This window comes from Ambystoma mexicanum, chromosome 1p (assembly GCF_040938575.1).
Source record: "Ambystoma mexicanum isolate Mex_15411 chromosome 1p, UKY_AmexF1_1, whole genome shotgun sequence".
Taxonomy (NCBI): domain Eukaryota; kingdom Metazoa; phylum Chordata; class Amphibia; order Caudata; family Ambystomatidae; genus Ambystoma; species Ambystoma mexicanum.
The window spans coordinates 235,136,563-235,155,494 of record NC_090921.1 but is presented as its reverse complement, the minus strand read 5'-3'; the positions used below and the strand labels follow the sequence as shown (position 1 = coordinate 235,155,494).

Sequence of the window (18,932 nt, the reverse complement as noted above, 5' to 3'; positions counted from 1 at the left end):
GATGCAGTGTCATATTGACTTCCAGGTGACGTGATTGTCAGGTAGTCGTGGCCGAGCGGTTAAGGCGATAGACTTGAAATCTATTGGGGTTTCCCCGCGCAGGTTCGAATCCTGCCGACTACGGATTAATATTTTGCTGGCATTTCACGTTTGCAATGAAAACCTAGTTTATAGGTGAATGTTTTGCTTTGGGGCTTCAGTGGCTACTTTTGTTTTCTGACTGTGACAACTTTTTCATGAATCAAAAACAGCCCATTCGAAGGAGTGACTGAAACGTCAACATGAACATGTACGGCTTCAGGGTGCTTCTGTTACTGAAATAAGAGGGCCCATGATGAGAGGGAACCGCAAAGAGACACTGAGAAGAGACAGATCCAGAGAAAAAGCAGCCAATGCAGCGCGACCAGCACAAGAGGATGGTGAGATCTACAGGGACTTATGCAGACACTGGAGTAAGCAGCCTCACTAAGACGGTGTAGCCAGTAGCTGGCGCTACAAATAACTTTCTGGAATTAACCTGTAGCAACTGCTTCAATGTTTATTAAACAGCTGTGTTACTCTGTACCCACATTAGAAACAAAAGTGCACATCTTTCGGTAAATATCCTTTAAAAAAAAATTCCGCGATTTACTTCCAGTTTACTTGGACAGCAACTCTACCGTTCGCAGTGTAACAGGAATGGATCACGAAGAGCTGGAACCCCATGTAGCGTGTAGAGCATGTGGCGCTGTGGCTTAGTTGGTTAAAGCGCCTGTCTAGTAAACAGGAGATCCTGAGTTCGAATCTCAGCAGTGCCTGCTTCTTTTAAAGCACTCTTTAGAACACACTGAAGAAATTGCATTTCCAACTAACCTTGATCGGTGCTGGTTAAGGACCCATAACTCCTTTTAGTCAAAGGCTTTGATTAAGAGGTGCAGTTGATCATACGAATATGGAGAAACAGTTTCTAGGAAGACATTCTAGAATGCATCCGCTTATAGGAACCCCCCACATACAATTGCCTTATTTTTAATTGACTGAAACTCAAATATCAATAACTGTAACCGAGATCCTCAGGCCGACCCACACCTTTGAAAGTCAGTAACATTTTTATATTTTTGTATGGTGAGCAGTTTTAACAAAGAAAATGGGCCTCATTACGAGCCTGGCGGTAACCGTGCCTGAAATTCCGGCAGATTACCGCCGGACTCGTATTACCATTCCACCTCCGTGATTCCTAGAATCACTGGGGCATTACGACCCGGTGACCCGGGAATTCCGGAGGCGGTATTCGGTAAATCCCCATTCCCATTGAGTCCCATAGGACTCAATGGGAATGGGGAAGTGGAAACACCGGCACCATCTCGTGATGGTGCTGGTGTTTCCACGTCCGCCTGCAGGCGGGTGGTGTTAAACCCGCCAGGTCAGACCTGGCAGGAAGGACACCTCCATCCTGCAGAACTCGAGATCACCCGGTCCGGAAACAACGGTGGCGGTGGATTTACTACCACCGTTATTTCCAGACCGGGTGACTTGTAATGAGGCCCAATATGTTCACTATCCAGAAGCCATGATGTAAGGCTTTCAATACCACACTGCAGTCTAGTAAGGGACTAACGGAATCACTTATTTGGCAGATATGTTAAAATGAGAGTAAATGATTTCCCGAGGATCACACACTTTGGTTAAATGGTGATGCCAGGATTTGACTCCAGTCTTCACTCAACTCAAGTTGATAGAGGTAATTTTTTTAATGGGATACTATAACATCCTCCTCTGGGTTTTACAACTGAAGTATGGCGATTAAAAGACACGGAAGAACGAGGACATGCGTACTATGATCACCTGCTTGTAGTCTTTATTTTATACAGCAAGACACCTGTTTAGCTGTGTCCCATTTGTTATCCTCCATCGTTTAGACTTTGTAAGGTACATCCCACTAACAATAGTCACTCCCATTAACCTACCACTGCTGTACACGCAACCATCTAGCTCAAACCACTTTCATTTTAAATCCTCTGATGCCACATAAATGGCCAAAATGTATTGAACAGACCCTGTGTCACCCAGTTTCTCTGTTTATGTCTATTTGCTGGAAAGGCAAAGCAAATTAAATAAATAAAAATAAAGAGGAACAGAGCTTCTTCAGTCTTAGCTCAGAACTTTGTCTTAGAACTCTGGCTGGGAACAGCTTATCCTGCTCCCACAAAGCCCATGTGCCTGCGGGCCGCTGTTCACTTTGCCTGCCCCAAGAAAGGATCCCGAGAGTAAGACAATTGCGTGCTCATAAAACATTGTACATGTCATGGGAATTTGTATAGCAGAATAAACTCTGGTAGCACGCAGACCACTTTCATTTAATTTATTACAGTTACACATAGGCTCATCCAATTTATACAGCTTTTTAATCGAGCAATATATAGTCAGAGTATGACCGGATTAAACAGCCGTGTTGATATACACAGGTCTAAACAAATACACATTTTCTGGCGGAGTTACACCCATGGCGTTGAGCCTTTGGAATAAGTTACTCACATAGTAACTACATTACTCCTAGTCCATAGTGTCCATTCCTCCATACTTCTGGTATATTCCATCCTATGGGGATGGAACTAGAGTGTTTTTTGCTGCACTAAAATATTGTCCTTTTTTATTTTTACATAAAGGCCGTGGGATGCATGGCCTCGGCCATAAATCCCCATGTCCCACTCTTGGCTTCATCCCATAGTCCTTTGCCAACTCCTGAGCTTGGTCCCTGACTCACGGCTAAGCCAGTTTTAGGAGGGAAGATGGGCCGGCATCTGGAGGAAAGGGGACTATGGAACAGGAGTACAGTAGTCACTATTATGAGCAACCTTTTCTTATTCCTATGTCCTGTCCCCTTTCCTCCATACTTTTGAGAGTTTGCCAAGCACTGAATTACGTGGGGTTGGATGGTCATAACACCCGGTTTAGTTAAATATGTTTTGAGGCCCGATATTCCATATTGAGCATCTGATCTGAAGTTCCCACCCAATAAATAATGTCTAAAGAAGGCCAATGGAGAAGCCCAAGTTCTGGCACCTATGATTCACAGAGCATGTCTTTGAAAAGCAAGAAAATGTACGTTTGCTCTCACATGGGGAGCATGGAGCGCGTTTGGTTCAGTTAATGCCTGGATCAAGTAGCTGGCCAATATACATGAGACATAGCTTGCCAAAATACATGAGATGATCTATCTCGGTAGGATGGCCTTGGACTACTTAGAGCCCTTGTTGCAGTTTCTGGGCATCATAAAGAGTAAAGACTGTGAACTCTTTTTCTCTAAGCAGATATAATGTTAGGGCCCTTTTCACTTCCAGACAATGAAGGAATCTTTCCGTCTCCGAAGATAGGAAAGGAAAGAAAACCAGATGAGTAATTTCTTCATTAAAATGGAAATCTTAAATTACTTTGGACAAAAAGGATGGGTTGTAGTGTAGGAATATTTTTGTTCTTATGCGTTTGAACACTAGGCTCATAATGGTGTGACATACCAATCTCACATTCCCATATATACAATCCCACCCCCAAATTCCGGCCAAAGAAATAACCTGTGGGACTTTCAAAAGTCAAAAGGTATTCAAAATAACATAGTACTTTCAACTGAGTTGCTCTCCAGCTTTACATCATTGATATCACCAGTGTTATAGCAAAACCAATAATCAACCAGAAACAAAATAACCTGCCCATATGAATTTTAGGATGTTTTAATCTGGCGACACCTAAGCTACTACTAGAATGTCATCTACATATAGTATCACTATGCTGTCAAGTTGCATGTTTCCCAAGTCCATCTGCTGCACTCGGTTGAAAACGGGGGGGTTTCGGAATCCCCTGGGGAAAAGAAGATGTTTCAATTTAATCCTGCGGAAGGTAAACAATGTCAAATACTGACTCTCTTCATGTAGTGGGAAGGAAAAGAAAGCATTCTTTAAATCAATCACTGTAAAATGTTTAGTTTCGAGTGGAATGTTACACAATAGTGTGGCTGGGTTCAGAACCAATGGGAACTTTGCCTCAACAATATTGTTCAGGGGGCGTAAGTTCTAGATACATCTCCACGATTCCCCTGTCACTTTCTTCACTGGGTACACAGCCTTGTTACATGGGGATTCTGATTGTACTAATATTCCCTGTCGCATCAAGGCAGCAATACTGTCATAGATACCTTGGTCAGCTTCCTTTGACATAGGGTGTTGTCTCACTCGAGGTAAAATTGCTTCTTGCTTTAATTTAATTTTGACTGCACCTACTTCTTTTAATAGACCAACATCGTATGGACTGCTGGTCCATAATCTGCTTGGCACTGGTGCAAAATCCTCCTGGAGAAAAGACGGTAACTTTTTCACTAGGGAGATTCTGTGAGGTATCTCCCTGTTTTCAATTTTCAACTGGAAATTAAGACTTATGTTGTATATCACTTTGTCATCTGAGCCATCATCTGTAAACACATGTTCATCTTTTCAGGTAGTCTGTTGCTGCCCTTCATCAAGAGCTATCACTGTTCTCCAGTTTATCCCTTCCACATCAACTCTGTGTAAAATCACTCTGTCTTCCCTCACAATTGCTGCTTCTAATTCCATTGTAATTATCTGCCCTACCTTCACATATGTGGGTACTTCTGGTTGATACAAAAATTCTGTAGGTAACCACAGGCTCCTGTATTTGAGGAAGCCATGCTAACATTATGTGTACTCATAAATGAATACTTCTGGGTTTAATGGCACTCTTGTTTGTGCTTCCTGGCCATAAAATGCTGTTTTGAATTCTTGTGCATTTACATAATGAATCCCTGGTATAGAACATACCATCAACTGGTCAGTAAATGACATTGTCATGTTTAATTTGCTCATCAAATCTCTCCCCAATATGATAACTGATATCCTGCGGCAATATAATAATGGCATGGACATGTCATGTTCTCTGATAGTGATAGGTATAGTGTCTATAAAAGGAAGCGTAGGTGTCACCACAGATAATTCTGGTGCATTCATGGCAATGCCTGACATTGGAAATTCCCCTTCTCTAACACAGGATCGAGTACCCCCTGTAACTACTAAAACGGAAAATGTTTTGTCACCTATGGTTACCCTGATACTTGGTTCCTTTTGTGGGTCTGGTGTAATCGATGGGATGGAACACAAAACTGTGGCTGCCAAGTCAGTTGCGAAAGCTTTGCTTGGAATCTTATTAGGGTTGGCTTATCTAAAAATGTTGTGTCTGACAGAGGCAGCAACTTTATGTCCAAGTAAATGCAGGCCATGTGTAAGGAGTGTACGGTCAGTTATAAGTTTTCCTCTGCATATCACCCACAGACCAATGGCCTAGTGGAACGGTTTAACTGGACCTTGAAGAGCATGATTGGGGCTCTGGAAGAACCCCAAAGAAGAAAATGGGATCTTCTGTTACCATGCTTACTGTTTGCCTACAGAGAGGTACCACAAGAGGGTGTTGGCTTCAGTCCCTTTGAACTTCTGTTTGGTCACTCTGTAAGGGGACCCTTAGCCATAGTCAAGGAGGGATGGGAGATGCCCACCCCCCCCATAAAAAATGTCAGCCCTCGAAGGCGAGCCTGAGAACGTAATCACCAAGGCTGTCCATCGTTATTTAAACAGCAGGTTCCCTGCATGCCCGGAACGCATTGCGCCGCTACAACAAAATGTAGGAGCAGAATATGTCTGATACTTTGGTTGTGATTTGATTTGATTTGATTTATAAAGCACAAAAAACCAGGCCCAGGGGCAACCGGGTGCATACTCTTAAGCATGTTACAAAAAGCAATAGTTACAGGGCCTCATTACCACTCAGGCGGTAAGGGTTTTACGGCGGCGTAAACAGCGCCAACCCTTACCGCCTGAGTACGAGGTCCCTTAGCGCCATGGCGGACTTAACACCTGCTTTTAGCAGGTGTTAAAATACATGGCGCTAAGGGACCATGGAGTTAATTACGCCACCGTAATTTACGGTGGCGTAATTAACGCCTTCCCCACTCCCATTATGCCCTATGGGGCAAAAATGGGAATGGGGAAGGGTAAATGGGGATTGGGGACTTACCGCCCCGCCAAGGTCGGAATGGGGCGTTAAGTCCGCCAACCACCATGGCGTAAACGTAGTTTACGCATGGTGGTAAAGTCACGGCCCAGGCGGTAACTTACCGCCTGGGTCGTAATGAGGCCCACAGTGAGTTACGAAGATATACAGCATATATACATGTGCCGAAGGGTACCATTAACAGCGTATAATACAGGGACAGAGCAGAGAGAAAATGTATATTCAGTCCTGTACCCCACATGGAGTCAGGACTGTGTCAAGGTCTCTTGAGTCTTGGGAGAGCAGCCATGTTTTAGCATTGTTCTTGAAGGACTGGAATGATGGTTCAATTCTGATAGGTGTGGGCAAGGTGTTCCAGAGTTTGGAGGCCAGGACGTGGAAGCACACCCTACCAGCTTTTTGGAGTTTGCATCTAGGCACGATGAGGCTGTGAGTTTGGGCTGCTCTGGTAGGTCGAGTGGAGGTGTGGCGTGAGAAGCGAGCGGATAGGTAAGGTGGGGCGTTGTTGCTCAGACATTTGTGAGTCAAAGCTAGGGTTTTCAGGGCAATTCTCTGTTTTACCGGGAGCCAGCGTAAATCCGATCTGACGGAGGAGATATGAGAGCGTCTCGGGATGTTTAAGGCTGCCCTTAAGGAATTATTTTGTACAGTTTGCAATTTATTAAGGTTAGACTGACTGGTCCCTAGGTAGAGAGCACTACAGTAGTCGATTTTGGCCATAACAAGAGTTCTGGCGAGTGTGATACAGTTGGTGGAATTTAGGAAGGGTCTACAGGCAGTGATAAGTTTGCAGGTATAGGCCGAAGCTGACCTAACTGCATTTATTTGTCTGTTCAGAGAAAGCGAGGAGTCAAGATAGACCCCTAGCGTCTTAGTATCTCTGGAGACTTTAATGTCATTGCCGTCAATAATGAAGGACTTGTAGGTTTGGTCTAGTTTGTTTGGTTGTGAGATATTACGGACCCCGACATGCCCAAAGCGACCACAACACGCATACCATTTACTCCCTGTGAATCCTCACAATCACAGGCCGGGCTGGCTAAACGGCAAACAAATGAGAAAACATTACCACCCCAAAATGCCAGCCCAAAAAAGCCAGCCCCTTGCACAAAAGGTCACACGACTGATGGCCAGCTCCATGTGACAAGGCAACCCAATGGCCCTTTAAGACGTGCCCCACGATTGCACATATGGATAACATTAAGTGGTCACATTCTTGCTTGCATTCCGCCACTTTGGTTTTAAATAGTGCTGGCTGTAAGTTAAGCCTTAGCCTGCACAACGCTGTGCGCTCTGCGAGTAACACCCCACTCTACACCGAAGTCAAAGTGAGCCATCTACTCGCTGCGCTATCTGACTGGCTCTCTCCCTCACCATTACCTTCTCACTCTCTCCTTGTACTATGACCAATGCTCCTTACGAACAGGAACCGAAAATCTGCCTGCTGGAACACTGGGCTTCTCCATCACGAACACTGGGCTTCTTTCTCCATCACGAACACTGGAACACTGGAACATCGGCACTGTAACCTCAGCAAAACGAAAATCCTTCCTACTGCGGTGGGCGTCTTTCTGCTGAGGGCTGGATGCTTCCTGCAGCAGGACGCCCGCCGCTTATATGGGGCTTGTCACGTCCCCTTTCTTTGTTGCCCTTCGCGGGCTTTCCCAGCGCTTTGGCACGCTTCGCCTTATCCCTTCCTCTTACCCATGGAGGAGGACCCTGCCTAAGTTATCGGGGTGCCTCCTCCATTTCTTTTCTTTCTGTCGTCACCTTCAAGCTGTCAGCAAGATAAAGAACGATATGTGTGTAACATTAGAGCACGAGCAGGCAGCCATCCAACTCTACTTCTGTCTCCGTCTTGTGTGTGCTAATCCACCTTCATTGTGGGTGGCCATATCAACAGCATTAGTCGTGTACATATACAGCAGGAGCAGATTTCCCATTCCCTGTCAAGGGCAAGTCTCTTGACCAGATTCCGGGAAAAGGAGTGACCTTGGTGTGGGTAACGGTGATCGCCCTGAGAATGTGCTCCTGTAACATTGTCTGACAATGCTAGAATGTCTCCATCGTTGATGAAAACCATGAGTGAATCATAGTAATGTTGATAATATCATGACTGTGTGAAGTGTACTCTGCATGCACAACTTAGTTTTTCAGCCACACTGACCTCTGATGCAGTGTCATATTGACTTCCAGGTGACGTGATTGTCAGGTAGTCGTGGCCGAGCGGTTAAGGCGATAGACTTGAAATCTATTGGGGTTTCCCCGCGCAGGTTCGAATCCTGCCGACTACGGATTAATATTTTGCTGGCATTTCACGTTTGCAATGAAAACCTAGTTTATAGGTGAATGTTTTGCTTTGGGGCTTCAGTGGCTACTTTTGTTTTCTGACTGTGACAACTTTTTCATGAATCAAAAACAGCCCATTCGAAGGAGTGACTGAAACGTCAACATGAACATGTACGGCTTCAGGGTGCTTCTGTTACTGAAATAAGAGGGCCCATGATGAGAGGGAACCGCAAAGAGACACTGAGAAGAGACAGATCCAGAGAAAAAGCAGCCAATGCCGCGCGACCAGCACAAGAGGATGGTGAGATCTACAGGGACTTATGCAGACACTGGAGTAAGCAGCCTCACTAAGACGGTGTAGCCAGTAGCTGGCGCTACAAATAACTTTCTGGAATTAACCTCTAGCAACTGCTTCAATGTTTATTAAACAGCTGTGTTACTCTGTACCCACATTAGAAACAAAAGTGCACAGCTTTCGGTAAATATCCTTTAAAAAAAAATTCCGCGATTTACTTCCAGTTTACTTGGACAGCAACTCTACCTTTCGCAGTGTAACAGGAATGGATCACGAAGAGCTGGAACCCCATGTAGCGTGTAGAGCATGTGGCGCTGTGGCTTAGTTGGTTAAAGCGCCTGTCTAGTAAACAGGAGATCCTGAGTTCGAATCTCAGCAGTGCCTGCTTCTTTTAAAGCACTCTTTAGAACACACTGAAGAAATTGCATTTCCAACTAACCTTGATCGGTGCTGGTTAAGGACCCATAACTCCTTTTAGTCAAAGGCTTTGATTAAGAGGTGCAGTTGATCATACGAATATGGAGAAACAGTTTCTAGGAAGACATTCTAGAATGCATCCCCTTATAGGAACCCCCCACATACAATTGCCTTATTTTTAATTGACTGAAACTCAAATATCAATAACTGTAACCGAGATCCTCAGGCCGACCCACACCTTTGAAAGTCAGTAACATTTTTATATTTTTGTATGGTGAGCAGTTTTAACAAAGAAAATGGGCCTCATTACGAGCCTGGCGGTAACCGTGCCTGAAATTCCGGCAGATTACCGCCGGACTCGTATTACCATTCCACCTCCGTGATTCCTAGAATCACTGGGGCATTACGACCCGGTGACCCGGGAATTCCGGAGGCGGTATTCGGTAAATCCCCATTCCCATTGAGTCCCATAGGACTCAATGGGAATGGGGAAGTGGAAACACCGGCACCATCTCGTGATGGTGCTGGTGTTTCCACGTCCGCCTGCAGGCGGGTGGTGTTAAACCCGCCAGGTCAGACCTGGCAGGAAGGACACCTCCATCCTGCAGAACTCGAGATCACCCGGTCCGGAAACAACGGTGGCGGTGGATTTACTACCACCGTTATTTCCAGACCGGGTGACTTGTAATGAGGCCCAATATGTTCACTATCCAGAAGCCATGATGTAAGGCTTTCAATACCACACTGCAGTCTAGTAAGGGACTAACGGAATCACTTATTTGGCAGATATGTTAAAATGAGAGTAAATGATTTCCCGAGGATCACACACTTTGGTTAAATGGTGATGCCAGGATTTGACTCCAGTCTTCACTCAACTCAAGTTGATAGAGGTAATTTTTTTAATGGGATACTATAACATCCCTCTCTGGGTTTTACAACTGAAGTATGGCGATTAAAAGACACGGAAGAACGAGGACATGCGTACTATGATCACCTGCTTGTAGTCTTTATTTTATACAGCAAGACACCTGTTTAGCTGTGTCCCATTTGTTATCCTCCATCGTTTAGACTTTGTAAGGTACATCCCACTAACAATAGTCACTCCCATTAACCTACCACTGCTGTACACGCAACCATCTAGCTCAAACCACTTTCATTTTAAATCCTCTGATGCCACATAAATGGCCAAAATGTATTGAACAGACCCTGTGTCACCCAGTTTCTCTGTTTATGTCTATTTGCTGGAAAGGCAAAGCAAATTAAATAAATAAAAATAAAGAGGAACAGAGCTTCTTCAGTCTTAGCTCAGAACTTTGTCTTAGAACTCTGGCTGGGAACAGCTTATCCTGCTCCCACAAAGCCCATGTGCCTGCGGGCCGCTGTTCACTTTGCCTGCCCCAAGAAAGGATCCCGAGAGTAAGACAATTGCGTGCTCATAAAACATTGTACATGTCATGGGAATTTGTATAGCAGAATAAACTCTGGTAGCACGCAGACCACTTTCATTTAATTTATTACAGTTACACATAGGCTCATCCAATTTATACAGCTTTTTAATCGAGCAATATATAGTCAGAGTATGACCGGATTAAACAGCCGTGTTGATATACACAGGTCTAAACAAATACACATTTTCTGGCGGAGTTACACCCATGGCGTTGAGCCTTTGGAATAAGTTACTCACGTAGTAACTACATTACTCCTAGTCCATAGTGTCCATTCCTCCATACTTCTGGTATATTCCATCCTATGGGGATGGAACTAGAGTGTTTTTTGCTGCACTAAAATATTGTCCTTTTTTATTTTTACATAAAGGCCGTGGGATGCATGGCCTCGGCCATAAATCCCCATGGCCCACTCTTGGCTTCATCCCATAGTCCTTTGCCAACTCCTGAGCTTGGTCCCTGACTCACGGCTATGCCAGTTTTAGGAGGGAAGATGGGCCGGCATCTGGAGGAAAGGGGACTATGGAACAGGAGTACAGTAGTCACTATTATGAGCAACCTTTTCTTATTCCTATGTCCTGTCCCCTTTCCTCCATACTTTTGAGAGTTTGCCAAGCACTGAATTACGTGGGGTTGGATGGTCATAACACCCGGTTTAGTTAAATATGTTTTGAGGCCCGATATTCCATATTGAGCATCTGATCTGAAGTTCCCACCCAATAAATAATGTCTAAAGAAGGCCAATGGAGAAGCCCAAGTTCTGGCACCTATGATTCACAGAGCATGTCTTTGAAAAGCAAGAAAATGTACGTTTGCTCTCACATGGGGAGCATGGAGCGCGTTTGGTTCAGTTAATGCCTGGATCAAGTAGCTTGCCAATATACATGAGACATAGCTTGCCAAAATACATGAGATGATCTATCTCGGTAGGATGGCCTTGGACTACTTAGAGCCCTTGTTGCAGTTTCTGGGCATCATAAAGAGTAAAGACTGTGAACTCTTTTTCTCTAAGCAGATATAATGTTAGGGCCCTTTTCACTTCCAGACAATGAAGGAATCTTTCCGTCTCCGAAGATAGGAAAGGAAAGAAAACCAGATGAGTAATTTCTTCATTAAAATGGAAATCTTAAATTACTTTGGACAAAAAGGATGGGTCGTAGTGTAGGAATATTTTTGTTCTTATGCGTTTGAACACTAGGCTCATAATGGTGTGACATACCAATCTCACATTCCCATATATACAATCCCACCCCCAAATTCCGGCCAAAGAAATAACCTGTGGGACTTTCAAAAGTCAAAAGGTATTCAAAATAACGAAGTACTTTCAACTGAGTTGCTCTCCAGCTTTACATCATTGATATCACCAGTGTTATAGCAAAACCAATAATCAACCAGAAACAAAATAACCTGCCCATATGAATTTTAGGATGTTTTAATCTGGCGACACCTAAGCTACTACTAGAATGTCATCTACATATAGTATCACTATGCTGTCAAGTTGCATGTTTCCCAAGTCCATCTGCTGCACTCGGTTGAAAATGGGGGGGTTTCGGAATCCCCTGGGGAAAAGAAGATGTTTCAATTTAATCCTGCGGAAGGTAAACAATGTCAAATACTGACTCTCTTCATGTAGTGGGAAGGAAAAGAAAGCATTCTTTAAATCAATCACTGTAAAATGTTTAGTTTCGAGTGGAATGTTACACAATAGTGTGGCTGGGTTCAGAACCAATGGGAACTTTGCCTCAACAATATTGTTCAGGGGGCGTAAGTTCTAGATACATCTCCACGATTCCCCTGTCACTTTCTTCACTGGGTACACAGCCTTGTTACATGGGGATTCTGATTGTACTAATATTCCCTGTCGCATCAAGGCAGCAATACTGTCATAGATACCTTGGTCAGCTTCCTTTGACATAGGGTGTTGTCTCACTCGAGGTAAAATTGCTCCTTGCTTTAATTTAATTTTGACTGCACCTACTTCTTTTAATAGACCAACATCGTATGGACTGCTGGTCCATAATCTGCTTGGCACTGGTGCAAAATCCTCCTGGAGAAAAGACGGTAACTTTTTCACTAGGGAGATTCTGTGAGGTATCTCCCTGTTTTCAATTTTCAACTGGAAATTAAGACTTATGTTGTATATCACTTTGTCATCTGAGCCATCATCTGTAAACACATGTTCATCTTTTCAGGTAGTCTGTCGCTGCCCTTCATCAAGAGCTATCACTGTTCTCCAGTTTATCCCTTCCACATCAACTCTGTGTAAAATCACTCTGTCTTCCCTCACAATTGCTGCTTCTAATTCCATTGTAATTATCTGCCCTACCTTCACATATGTGGGTACTTCTGGTTGATACAAAAATTCTGTAGGTAACCACAGGCTCCTGTATTTGAGGAAGCCATGCTAACATTATGTGTACTCATAAATGAATACTTCTGGGTTTAATGGCACTCTTGTTTGTGCTTCCTGGCCATAAAATGCTGTTTTGAATTCTTGTGCATTTACATAATGAATCCCTGGTATAGAACATACCATCAACTGGTCAGTAAATGACATTGTCATGTTTAATTTGCTCATCAAATCTCTCCCCAATATGATAACTGATATCCTGCGGCAATATAATAATGGCATGGACATGTCATGTTCTCTGATAGTGATAGGTATAGTGTCTATAAAAGGAAGCGTAGGTGTCACCACAGATAATTCTGGTGCATTCATGGCAATGCCTGACATTGGAAATTCCCCTTCTCTAACACAGGATCGAGTACCCCCTGTAACTACTAAAACGGAAAATGTTTTGTCACCTATGGTTACCCTGATACTTGGTTCCTTTTGTGGGTCTGGTGTAATCGATGGGATGGAACACAAAACTGTGGCTGCCAAGTCAGTTGCGAAAGCTTTGCTTGGAATCTTATTAGGGTTGGCTTCCCTAAAAAAGTTGTGTCTGACAGAGGCAGCAACTTTATGTCCAAGTAAATGCAGGCCATGTGTAAGGAGTGTACGGTCAGTTATAAGTTTTCCTCTGCATATCACCCACAGACCAATGGCCTAGTGGAACGGTTTAACTGGACCTTGAAGAGCATGATTGGGGCTCTGGAAGAACCCCAAAGAAGAAAATGGGATCTTCTGTTACCATGCTTACTGTTTGCCTACAGAGAGGTACCACAAGAGGGTGTTGGCTTCAGTCCCTTTGAACTTCTGTTTGGTCACTCTGTAAGGGGACCCTTAGCCATAGTCAAGGAGGGATGGGAGATGCCCACCCCCCCCATAAAAAATGTCAGCCCTCGAAGGCGAGCCTGAGAACGTAATCACCAAGGCTGTCCATCGTTATTTAAACAGCAGGTTCCCTGCATGCCCGGAACGCATTGCGCCGCTACAACAAAATGTAGGAGCAGAATATGTCTGATACTTTGGTTGTGATTTGATTTGATTTGATTTATAAAGCACAAAAAACCAGGCCCAGGGGCAACCGGGTGCATACTCTTAAGCATGTTACAAAAAGCAATAGTTACAGGGCCTCATTACCACTCAGGCGGTAAGGGTTTTACGGCGGCGTAAACAGCGCCAACCCTTACCGCCTGAGTACGAGGTCCCTTAGCGCCATGGCGGACTTAACACCTGCTTTTAGCAGGTGTTAAAATCCATGGCGCTAAGGGACCATGGAGTTAATTACGCCACCGTAATTTACGGTGGCGTAATTAACGCCTTCCCCACTCCCATTATGCCCTATGGGGCAAAAATGGGAATGGGGAAGGGTAAATGGGGATTGGGGACTTACCGCCCCGCCAAGGTCGGAATGGGGCGTTAAGTCCGCCAACCACCATGGCGTAAACGTAGTTTACGCATGGTGGTAAAGTCACGGCCCAGGCGGTAACTTACCGCCTGGGTCGTAATGAGGCCCACAGTGAGTTACGAAGATATACAGCATATATACATGTGCCGAAGGGTACCATTAACAGCGTATAATACAGGGACAGAGCAGAGAGAAAATGTATATTCAGTCCTGTACCCCACATGGAGTCAGGACTGTGTCAAGGTCTCTTGAGTCTTGGGAGAGCAGCCATGTTTTAGCATTGTTCTTGAAGGACTGGAATGATGGTTCAATTCTGATAGGTGTGGGCAAGGTGTTCCAGAGTTTGGAGGCCAGGACGGGGAAGCACACCCTACCAGCTTTTTGGAGTTTGCATCTAGGCACGATGAGGCTGTGAGTTTGGGCTGCTCTGGTAGGTCGAGTGGAGGTGTGGCGTGAGAAGCGAGCGGATAGGTAAGGTGGGGCGGTGTTGCTCAGACATTTGTGAGTCAAAGCTAGGGTTTTCAGGGCAATTCTCTGTTTTACCGGGAGCCAGCGTAAATCCGATCTGACGGAGGAGATATGAGAGCGTCTCGGGATGTTTAAGGCTGCCCTTAAGGAATTATTTTGTACAGTTTGCAATTTATTAAGGTTAGACTGACTGGTCCCTAGGTAGAGAGCACTACAGTAGTCGATTTTGGCCATAACAAGAGTTCTGGCGAGTGTGATACAGTTGGTGGAATTTAGGAAGGGTCTACAGGCAGTGATAAGTTTGCAGGTATAGGCCGAAGCTGACCTAACTGCATTTATTTGTCTGTTCAGAGAAAGCGAGGAGTCAAGATAGACCCCTAGCGTCTTAGTATCTCTGGAGACTTTAATGTCATTGCCGTCAATAATGAAGGACTTGTAGGTTTGGTCTAGTTTGTTTGGTTGTGAGATATTACGGACCCCGACATGCCCAAAGCGACCACAACACGCATACCATTTACTCCCTGTGAATCCTCACAATCACAGGCCGGGCTGGCTAAACGGCAAACAAATGAGAAAACATTACCACCCCAAAAAAGCCAGCCCCTTGCACAAAAGGTCACACGACTGATGGCCAGCTCCATGTGACAAGGCAACCCAATGGCCCTTTAAGACGTGCCCCACGATTGCACATATGGATAACATTAAGTGGTCACATTCTTGCTTGCATTCCGCCGCTTTGGTTTTAAATAGTGCTGGCTGTAAGTTAAGCCTTAGCCTGCACAACGCTGTGCGCTCTGCGAGTAACACCCCACTCTACACCGAAGTCAAAGTGAGCCATCTACTCGCTGCGCTATCTGACTGGCTCTCTCCCTCACCATTACCTTCTCACTCTCTCCTTGTACTATGACCAATGCTCCTTACGAACAGGAACCGAAAATCTGCCTGCTGGAACACTGGGCTTCTCCATCACGAACACTGGGCTTCTTTCTCCATCACTAACACTGGAACACTGGAACATCGGCACTGTAACCTCAGCAAAACGAAAATCCTTCCTACTGCGGTGGGCGTCTTTCTGCTGAGGGCTGGATGCTTCCTGCAGCAGGACGCCCGCCGCTTATATGGGGCTTGTCACGTCCCCTTTCTTTGTTGCCCTTCGCGGGCTTTCCCAGCGCTTTGGCACGCTTCGCCTTATCCCTTCCTCTTACCCATGGAGGAGGACCCTGCCTAAGTTATCGGGGTGCCTCCTCCATTTCTTTTCTTTCTGTCGTCACCTCCAAGCTGTCAGCAAGATAAAGAACGATATGTGTGTAACATTAGAGCACGAGCAGGCAGCCATCCAACTCTACTTCTGTCTCCGTCTTGTGTGTGCTAATCCACCTTCATTGTGGGTGGCCATATCAACAGCATTAGTCGTGTACATATACAGCAGGAGCAGATTTCCCATTCCCTGTCAAGGGCAAGTCTCTTGACCAGATTCCGGGAAAAGGAGTGACCTTGGTGTGGGTAACGGTGATCGCCCTGAGAATGTGCTCCTGTAACATTGTCTGACAATGCTAGAATGTCTCCATCGTTGATGAAAACCATGAGTGAATCATAGTAATGTTGATAATATCATGACTGTGTGAAGTGTACTCTGCATGCACAACTTAGTTTTTCAGCCAAACTGACCTCTGATGCAGTGTCATATTGACTTCCAGGTGAAGTGATTGTCAGGTAGTCGTGGCCGAGCGGTTAAGGCGATAGACTTGAAATCTATTGGGGTTTCCCCGCGCAGGTTCGAATCCTGCCGACTACGGATTAATATTTTGCTGGCATTTCACGTTTGCAATGAAAACCTAGTTTATAGGTGAATGTTTTGCTTTGGGGCTTAAGTGGCTACTTTTGTTTTCTGACTGTGACAACTTTTTCATGAATCAAAAACAGCCCATTCGAAGGAGTGACTGAAACGTCAACATGAACATGTACGGCTTCAGGGTGCTTCTGTTACTGAAATAAGAGGGCCCATGATGAGAGGGAACCGCAAAGAGACACTGAGAAGAGACAGATCCAGAGAAAAAGCAGCCAATGCCGCGCGACCAGCACAAGAGGATGGTGAGATCTACAGGGACTTATGCAGACACTGGAGTAAGCAGCCTCACTAAGACGGTGTAGCCAGTAGCTGGCGCTACAAATAACTTTCTGGAATTAACCTCTAGCAACTGCTTCAATGTTTATTAAACAGCTGTGTTACTCTGTACCCACATTAGAAACAAAAGTGCACATCTTTCGGTAAATATCCTTTAAAAAAAAATTCCGCGATTTACTTCCAGTTTACTTGGACAGCAACTCTACCTTTCGCAGTGTAACAGGAATGGATCACGAAGAGCTGGAACCCCATGTAGCGTGTAGAGCATGTGGCGCTGTGGCTTAGTTGGTTAAAGCGCCTGTCTAGTAAACAGGAGATCCTGAGTTCGAATCTCAGCAGTGCCTGCTTCTTTTAAAGCACTCTTTAGAACACACTGAAGAAATTGCATTTCCAACTAACCTTGATCGGTGCTGGTTAAGGACCCATAACTCCTTTTAGTCAAAGGCTTTGATTAAGAGGTGCAGTTGATCATACGAATATGGAGAAACAGTTTCTAGGAAGACATTCTAGAATGCATCCCCTTATAGGAACTCCCCACATACAATTGCCTTATTTTTAATTGACTGAAACTCAAATATCAATAACTGTAACCGAGATCCTCAGGCCGACCCACACCTTTGAAAGTCAGTAACATTTTTATATTTTTGTATGGTGAGCAGTTTTAACAAAGAAAATGGGCCTCATTACGAGCCTGGCGGTAACCGTGCCTGAAATTCCGGCAGATTACCGCCGGACTCGTATTACCATTCCACCTCCGTGATTCCTAGAATCACTGGGGCATTACGACCCGGTGACCCGGGAATTCCGGAGGCGGTATTCGGTAAATCCCCATTCCCATTGAGTCCCATAGGACTCAATGGGAATGGGGAAGTGGAAACACCGGCACCATCTCGTGATGGTGCTGGTGTTTCCACGTCCGCCTGCAGGCGGGTGGTGTTAAACCCGCCAGGTCAGACCTGGCAGGAAGGACACCTCCATCCTGCAGAACTCGAGATCACCCGGTCCGGAAACAACGGTGGCGGTGGATTTACTACCACCGTTATTTCCAGACCGGGTGACTTGTAATGAGGCCCAATATGTTCACTATCCAGAAGCCATGATGTAAGGCTTTCAATACCACACTGCAGTCTAGTAAGGGACTAACAGAATCACTTATTTGGCAGATATGTTAAAATGAGAGTAAATGATTTCCCGAGGATCACACACTTTGGTTAAATGGTGATGCCAGGATTTGACTCCAGTCTTCACTCAACTCAAGTTGATAGAGGTAATTTTTTTAATGGGATACTATAACATCCTCCTCTGGGTTTTACAACTGAAGTATGGCGATTAAAAGACACGGAAGAACGGGGACATGCGTACTATGATCACCTGCTTGTAGTCTTTATTTTATACAGCAAGACACCTGTTTAGCTGTGTCCCATTTGTTATCCTCCATCGTTTAGACTTTGTAAGGTACATCCCACTAACAATAGTCACTCCCATTAACCTACCACTGCTGTACACGCAACCATCTAGCTCAAACCACTTTCATTTTAAATCCTCTGATGCAACATAAATGGCCAAAATGTATTGAACAGACCCTGTGTCACCCAGTTTCTCTGTTTATGTCTATTTGCTGGAAAGGCAAAGCAAATTAAATAAATAAAAATAAAGAGGAACAGAGCTTCTTCAGTCTTAGCTCAGAACTTTGTCTTAGAACTCTGGCTGGGAACAGCTTATCCTGCTCCCACAAAGCCCATGTGCCTGCGGGCCACTGTTCACTTTGCCTGCCCCAAGAAAGGATCCCGAGAGTAAGACAATTGCGTGCTCATAAAACATTGTACATGTCATGGGAATTTGTATAGCAGAATAAACTCTGGTAGCACGCAGACCACTTTCATTTAATTTATTACAGTTACACATAGGCTCATCCAATTTATACAGCTTTTTAATCGAGCAATATATAGTCAGAGTATGACCGGATTAAACAGCCGTGTTGATATACACAGGTCTAAACAAATACACATTTTCTGGCTTTGTTACACCCATGGCGTTGAGCCTTTGGA

The 18,932-nt window shown here is 44.8% G+C and overlaps 6 non-coding genes across 6 annotated transcripts; all 6 read left to right on the top strand.

Moving 5' to 3' along the window:
- The first annotated feature begins 41 nt into the window (after positions 1-41).
- Positions 42-123, top strand: TRNAS-UGA (transfer RNA serine (anticodon UGA)). Its single transcript has one exon. It is a non-coding gene; the product is annotated as a tRNA-Ser (tRNA).
- Positions 124-723: 600 nt separating this feature from the next.
- On the top strand, positions 724-797 carry TRNAT-AGU (transfer RNA threonine (anticodon AGU)). Its single transcript has one exon. It is a non-coding gene; the product is annotated as a tRNA-Thr (tRNA).
- Positions 798-8,263: 7,466 nt separating this feature from the next.
- TRNAS-UGA (transfer RNA serine (anticodon UGA)) lies at positions 8,264-8,345 on the top strand. Its single transcript has one exon. It is a non-coding gene; the product is annotated as a tRNA-Ser (tRNA).
- A 600-nt stretch (positions 8,346-8,945) lies between these two features.
- On the top strand, positions 8,946-9,019 carry TRNAT-AGU (transfer RNA threonine (anticodon AGU)). Its single transcript has one exon. It is a non-coding gene; the product is annotated as a tRNA-Thr (tRNA).
- A 7,453-nt stretch (positions 9,020-16,472) lies between these two features.
- TRNAS-UGA (transfer RNA serine (anticodon UGA)) lies at positions 16,473-16,554 on the top strand. Its single transcript has one exon. It is a non-coding gene; the product is annotated as a tRNA-Ser (tRNA).
- A 600-nt stretch (positions 16,555-17,154) lies between these two features.
- Positions 17,155-17,228, top strand: TRNAT-AGU (transfer RNA threonine (anticodon AGU)). The gene has a single exon. It is a non-coding gene; the product is annotated as a tRNA-Thr (tRNA).
- The last annotated feature ends 1,704 nt before the right edge of the window (positions 17,229-18,932 follow it).